Raw genomic sequence first — 6,907 nt, 5'->3', positions numbered from 1 at the left:
GTATCAAATTCCACTATATTGACAACGATACGTGAACACAAAAAAAAAACCAGCCAAATTTATTAATGTTCTTCAAAAAACAGTAAATAAATGTTCTTCAGAAAACTGAATAACTCACGATACAGTCACGGCGACTGTTTATATATCTTCTTGTATATTTATCAAGGAACATTCAAGACAGAAGTCTTAGACATGAATTTGACACAACAAATTAAAAAGACATAATGACATGATTTCAAAGTTATCCAACATTTTCTAAATCAGAAAATGCCTGTACAAAGTCAGGAATGTGACAGGTAACCAAGATTTGTTTGATACACTTGAGCTTTTTGTTTTTCTGTTGTGATGTTATACTATTGTTTCAGGAAAAGGGAGAAGGTTGGTACCATTAAAACGTTTAATCCCGCTTCAAATGTCAAGTTGCACCTGTCCTAAGTCAGGAATCTGGTGTACAGTAGTTTGTCGTTTGTTTATGTAGTTTATACGTGTTTCTCGTTTCTCGTTTTTTATATACTTAGATTAGACCGTTGGTTTTCCCGTTTGAATGGGTTTACACTAGTAATTTTGGGGCCCTTTATAGCTTGGTGTTCGGTGTGAGCCAAGGCTCCGTGTTGAAGGCCGTACATTGACCTATAATGGTTTACTTTTATAAATTGTTATTTGGATGGAGAGTTGTCTCATTGGCACTCACACCACATCTTCCTATATCTATTTGACTAAATTGTAATAGTCAAATGAAATAATCTAATATAAAAAAAGAAGATGTGGTATGATTGCCAATGAGACAACTATCCAGAAAAGACCAAAATGACACAGACATTAACAACTATAGGTCACCGTACGGCCTTCAACAATGAGCAAAGCCCATACCGCATAGTCAGCTATAATAGGCCCCGATAAGACAATGTAAAACAATTCAAACGAGAAAACTAATGGCCTTATTTATGTAAAAAAAATTACGAAAAACAAATATGTAACACATAAACAAACGACAACCACTGAATTACAGGCTCCTGACTTGGGACAGGCACATACATAAATAATGTGGCGGGGTTAAACATGTGAGCGGGATCCCACTCCTCCCCCTAACCTGGGACAGTGGTATAACAGTACAGCATAAGAACGAACTATAAAAATCAGTTGAAAAAGGCTGAACTCATTAGATGGACAAAAATACAAGTGGATCAGACTAGATTTTCACGGCAGCCTCAAACCTAATACTCTGCCAGAAATCTATCATTTCCAATGGGTTACTTTGAAGGTACTTATTTAAGGGAAGTGATAGTAAACAAGAATGTGTCCCAAGTACACGGATGCCCCATCTGCACTATCATTTTCTATGTTCAGTGGACCGTGAAAATGGGATAAAATCTCTAGTTTGGCATTAAAATTAGAAAGATCATATCATAGGGAACATGTTTTCTAAGTTTCAAGTTGATTGGTTTTCAACTTCATCAAAAACTACCTCGACCAAAAACTTTAACCTGAAGCGGGACAGACGGACGAACGAACGAACGAATGAACGAACGAACGAACGGACGGACGGACGAACGGACACACAGACCAGAAAACATAATGCTCATAAATGGGGCATACAAACTATGATATAATGAATTACATGAACATAGTGAACAAGCTGATGCAGTTGTCTAAATATTGTAAATTATAAAAAAAAAAGAGAGGTAATTATCGGTAAGAAATTTTTAATGTGACATACCCGAAACATCAAAATGCATAACTGCACAATTAAATGATGATATTTAAGTTGTTATTCATTTCAACTATGGAATCCGCTATGAAAGAGCAAGGAGATATTTATACGGTTGGAAAGAGGAACTTCAGTTTCCATGCACCGTTAGTCTTCAATCCAATCAATATCCACATATGGATAAATCGAAATAAAGTTGATGCATCTAGCTTTATGCCTAAATTAGGACCAAAATCGAGCTGTCATCGTTATCATGACAACAATAAACTAAACACTAAAATGATGAACCATCAGTTGAAATCACTTGTACAAGGCCGACCGTGCAAGGCCCTCATTGGTACTCAAGTTAGTCAAATACCCCATAGTAGTGATGTCTTTTTGACACATTCCCATTTCAATTCTCAATTTTACTTGATAAAAATAATATAAAGGCACCTTTATAATTTTGGTTTTGCGTCGAAGGTTTTTCTGTCTCATTTACTTATTCTATATATCCAAACATATATGAGGATAAGTAATTTTTTATATTTGCCATAAAAAAAACACACCACAAAATCCAAGCTAAGTATGTACCAGCGAAAAAACAAATATCAAATTACACGTTTGTAGAAATTTTTGATCATTTATAATATACTGTGGTGTCTAAGTAAACTCAAAAGATGTTCCCTATTTTCTAAGTTTTAATTGATATCTTTCAATTTTGCAGTATATACTGGTATATATTATTACTAGAATTTCAACTTTCTTATCTTATCTTCTTATTCCCGTCACAAATTAAAAGTGACAATGATAATGGCAGACCGAATAGTTTGGACTTTGTTGTGTCTGTGTAACTTAATTCAGTTCTCAAATTCGTCTTGCATGAGGACAATGCCGCAACCTGGTTAGATTTTTTAAATGTATTTCATATTTTCAGTGCATGTTATTTTAAATCTTTTATTTGTATCTATATCCAAAATATAACTATCAGACAAAGAACAAGGCGAGTGTGTTGGAAAAGGGAAATAAGTCACACCAACAATAAAGAATTTTATTACAATAAAGATTTTAATTGGATAAAAAGAAGATAAAACTTGAAAAATAATAATTATCCAATTTTAATTCAAACAACTTCATAGAGACGTATGTAAAGAAGAACTACACATAAGATTATGATTTTAAATTTATTAAAGACATACATTAAGAAAAGACGTACACCCGGTAACTTTTTCTCTTATATTTTAATATGGTATGATACTACTCCTAACGGGAGGGTTTATGCTTCATTTTCATATGATGTAGACATAATCCTTGGATCCATGAGTTTAATTGAGATTTGGAGAAGCATCTCAGTAACTGCTAGTGGTCCTTTGCTAATCAAGTTATGTGTTTACGTTGATCATTGTTATTTTGCTTAGTTTCGTCTGTTACTAATTCTAGCAATGGACAAAAAAACCTGAGTTTTACTGTGCGTATTGCTGCATGTGTGTTTGGTTATTCAACATTGGCTATTGGTATAGGGCGAGGGTTTGGATCTCAAAACAAGATTAACCCCGCCGTAATTTTACGCCAGTCTCAATTCAGAAACATCTGACTTTTGTTAGTCTTGTATTTGTTTTAAAATTTTGGTCCATTTATTATGTTTGGGAGTTCAGTGTGGCGTCCATTTTCACTGAACTAGTATTCATTATGGTTAAGGGACCAATGCACATGCCTTTGACTGTATTTATTTTGTTGCTTTTTTGGAAGCTTTGTTGTCTCTTTGACTCATTCCCTGTTTCCATGATTAATTTTAATACATATACGTTAAGGTTGAAATTATCTATTTTAAATCATTGTCTTACTTGAAGCATAAAATCTACATGTTTTTTTTTTATTTGTGTCTATATCCAAAATATAACTATCGGACAAAGAACAAGGCTAGTTTGTTGAAAAAGGGAAAGAAGTCACACCAACAATAAAGATTTTAATTACAATAAAGATTTTAATTGGATAAAAAGAGGATAAAACTTTAAAAATAATAATTATCCAATTTTAATTCAAACAACTTCATAGAGACGTATGTAAAGAAGAACTAGATATAAGATTATGATTTTAAATTTATTAAAGGCATACATTAAGAAAAGACGTACAACCGGTAACTTTTTCTCTTATATTTTAATATGGTATGATACTACTAACGGGAGGGTTTATGCTTGATTTTCATATGATGTTACTGTAGACATAATCCTTCGATCGATCAGTTTAATTGAGATCTGGATCTGCATCTCAGTAACTGCTAGTGGTCCTTTGCTAATTTATGTGTTTATGTTGATCATTGTTATTATGCTTGGTTTCGTCTGTTACATATTCTAGAAATGGACACAAAAAAAAACTGAGTTTTACTGTGCGTATTGCTGCATGTGTGTTTGTTTTTTCCACATTGGGTATCATTGATATATATATTATAGGGCGAGGGTTTGGATTTCAAAACAAGATTATCCCCGCGGTAATTTTACGCCTGTCTCAATTCAGGAACCTCTGACTTTTGTTAGTCTTGTATTTTTTTAAAAATTTTGGTCCATTTATTATGTTTCGGAGTTCAGTGTGGTTTCCATTTTCGCTGAACTAGTATTCATTATGGTCTAGGGACCAATGCATATGCCTTTGACTGTATTTTTTGTTGCTTTTTTTGGAAGCGCTGTTGTCTCTTTGACTCATTCCCTGTTTCCATGATCAATTTTATTAGATAAACGTTAAGGTTAAAATTCTCTAAGATAAATCATTGTCTTACTTGAAGCATACAATTATTTCAAACTAGCTTTATACATGCAATTTCTTATTCTTTCAGGCACAATGCAGTGCGTATATAAAAATGTCACATTACCTTTAGGTCACTCATACACTGATTACACCAATTGTATAGAGCACAGCTGTAGTTCGGATGGAAGTATGACTATATGTGGGTATGTTGAAAATACATAGCTATATAAAGCCCACCATATATGTGTAATCATTGCTGTAGCCATATCAATATTAGAACTAATACCACTTTTAAAAAGTACAAGTTATAATTGTAACAGGAGGCTGTTACAAAGTATCCCAAACGAAGACACTTTATTCTTTTTCAGTTGTATATATTTACTATTTTGAGGCCACCTTACCAACATGTCAAGGGGCATGTGTTCAATAATATTTTTAAAAGATGACACACATAAGGGTATTCATCATTCTTCCCAAAATGCATACGGTTGCTTGATTAATTTCCAAGACTTCCAGAGAATACTCGAATGAAACACTGTTTAAGTTCAATTATTTCAAACAAATTATGATTTATAATTTTTTATGCGTTTTCTTTTAAAATTATTGTTCTGACAGACATCAAATTACACATCATTGAAATCATAAACTATTACTGTTCCATATACCAAAAGCTTGGATCAACATGTTTCCAAATATATATGGCTTCTAGGTATTATTCTTAAAAAAAAGAGTTTTTTTAAAAATTTACGAAAATTATGATGTCATGCGAACACTCTTTAGTTTTTAAGTGATGATAATGGAAGTTTTTAACGACATTGACTGGCTATACTACCCTTACACGGTTGGTAAAAAAGTTAGTTGCACAAGAACCCTAAGTTGTTATTAATATTTTTTGGCATTCATAGCGACACCGACTTAGTGAGCTAAGCATCTTGGTACATGTATTATATTTATGTTTTTATAGACAAAAGGAAAGGATGAGCACATTTGAATAACCGGCTTTTGTAAAGAAACAGCGCATTTGTTGCTGTATTTTCGTCTTAAAGTCATAATAAGGACTTCCTTTTCTGACATGAGTAGGACAACTAATTTTGACAAATGACTAATTAATCTATCAAAAATGACAATGCGTATACATTATTGTACCAATAAAACATTAGAGAAATTTTGTTTAAAGGCTTGGCTTCAACAGTTATAATTATTCTAATTATTTCTAATTCTCTACATAATTCATGTTTTACATACAAAACATGTATGTGCTGTTGCTGTTTTTATCATAGTATTGACCATATTGGTTTTTTAACAACACAATACTAATTAAATGTAAGACAATACTGATTTTATTTAGGATTGGTATACATGCAGGAGTGATGCTTCCGCCGGATGGATGTGCGATTCTAAAAGGAGAAAAATGTGCTTTTGAGTTTGTATCTGCCAGAGATCAAACAATTAAATGCGAAGCAGATATATTTGGATAAACATATTTACCTATCTATGGGAATAGAACAACATTTTAAAGAAAAAAGCGAAGACACCTCTTGCATCAAGTGATTTTATGTAAAAACTATGTATTGGCGGACAGGAGGTCTAATTAGTTACAATAAATATGGTTTTACCTTTGCTGAAAATATTTAGCATTATTATAATACCTTAGGGTTTACCTTTGCTTACAATCGTTTTATGTTATTTATTATATTGTAACGTTTTCGCTCTGTGTTGCTATAGCGTTTTCGTTACCCTGAAGTGAAACTCTGACCCACTGACAAAACTAGACAATTCGCCAGACAAACTAATACTCGGCAATAAATACTGTTTCAAATGACTGCTCCCTTGGGTTAACTCAACCCTGTAATCCAATAGGTGTATTTAAAGATGCGTTGATTCAGAAGACAGAAATAAATAATTCGTTTAAAGTTAATGATTTAATGAAGTGTTACTATGATCAGTTATATATACATGTATATGTAATTCAGACAATTTCAATATTGTATCTCTTTTTACATCAGATCAACACAATAAATAACACTTAAATAGTATGCAAGCTAGTGAGTACTCTGGTCAAGTTCTATATACACATGTATTAAATAAACAATATTATTAACAAGTAATTATAGAAATCTCTATAATTATATAAGTTATGTCGACTTCTCAAATGTATAAGTTGCGACTCCGGGTTTTACTGTACTTTTTGTGAATATTTGACTTCGTAATATATATGTAAAGAATCGTTAATAATTGCAGTTTCTATACTATTAGTATATCGAGTAAATAATACAAGAATAACTTTAACTGTTACTTTCTCTGAAGAAAAACTATATTGACGTCTTATTGAATAGCGACTTTAAGACTCGAGACTGCGTCGGTGAGTCTCTGTATAAAATATGGAATATTTTATATTTCTGACTTTTCTGTACTTTTCAGTATATAACTTTTTGTACGTCTAATGATCTCTAATCTTTAGAGTCTCTTATAATATAA

The 6,907-nt window shown here is 32.2% G+C and overlaps 1 long non-coding RNA gene across 1 annotated transcript; it reads left to right on the top strand.

Moving 5' to 3' along the window:
* The first annotated feature begins 2,465 nt into the window (after positions 1–2,465).
* Positions 2,466–6,057, top strand: LOC143041855 (uncharacterized). The gene is made up of 3 exons (XR_012967822.1): positions 2,466–2,591; positions 4,518–4,632; positions 5,778–6,057. It is a non-coding gene; the product is annotated as an uncharacterized LOC143041855 (long non-coding RNA).
* The last annotated feature ends 850 nt before the right edge of the window (positions 6,058–6,907 follow it).

The sequence above is a fragment of the Mytilus galloprovincialis genome, chromosome 8 (assembly GCF_965363235.1).
Source record: "Mytilus galloprovincialis chromosome 8, xbMytGall1.hap1.1, whole genome shotgun sequence".
NCBI classification, from domain to species: domain Eukaryota; kingdom Metazoa; phylum Mollusca; class Bivalvia; order Mytilida; family Mytilidae; genus Mytilus; species Mytilus galloprovincialis.
The sequence above is the reverse complement of the archived record's forward strand: the minus strand, read 5'-3'. Positions and strand labels throughout refer to the sequence as shown.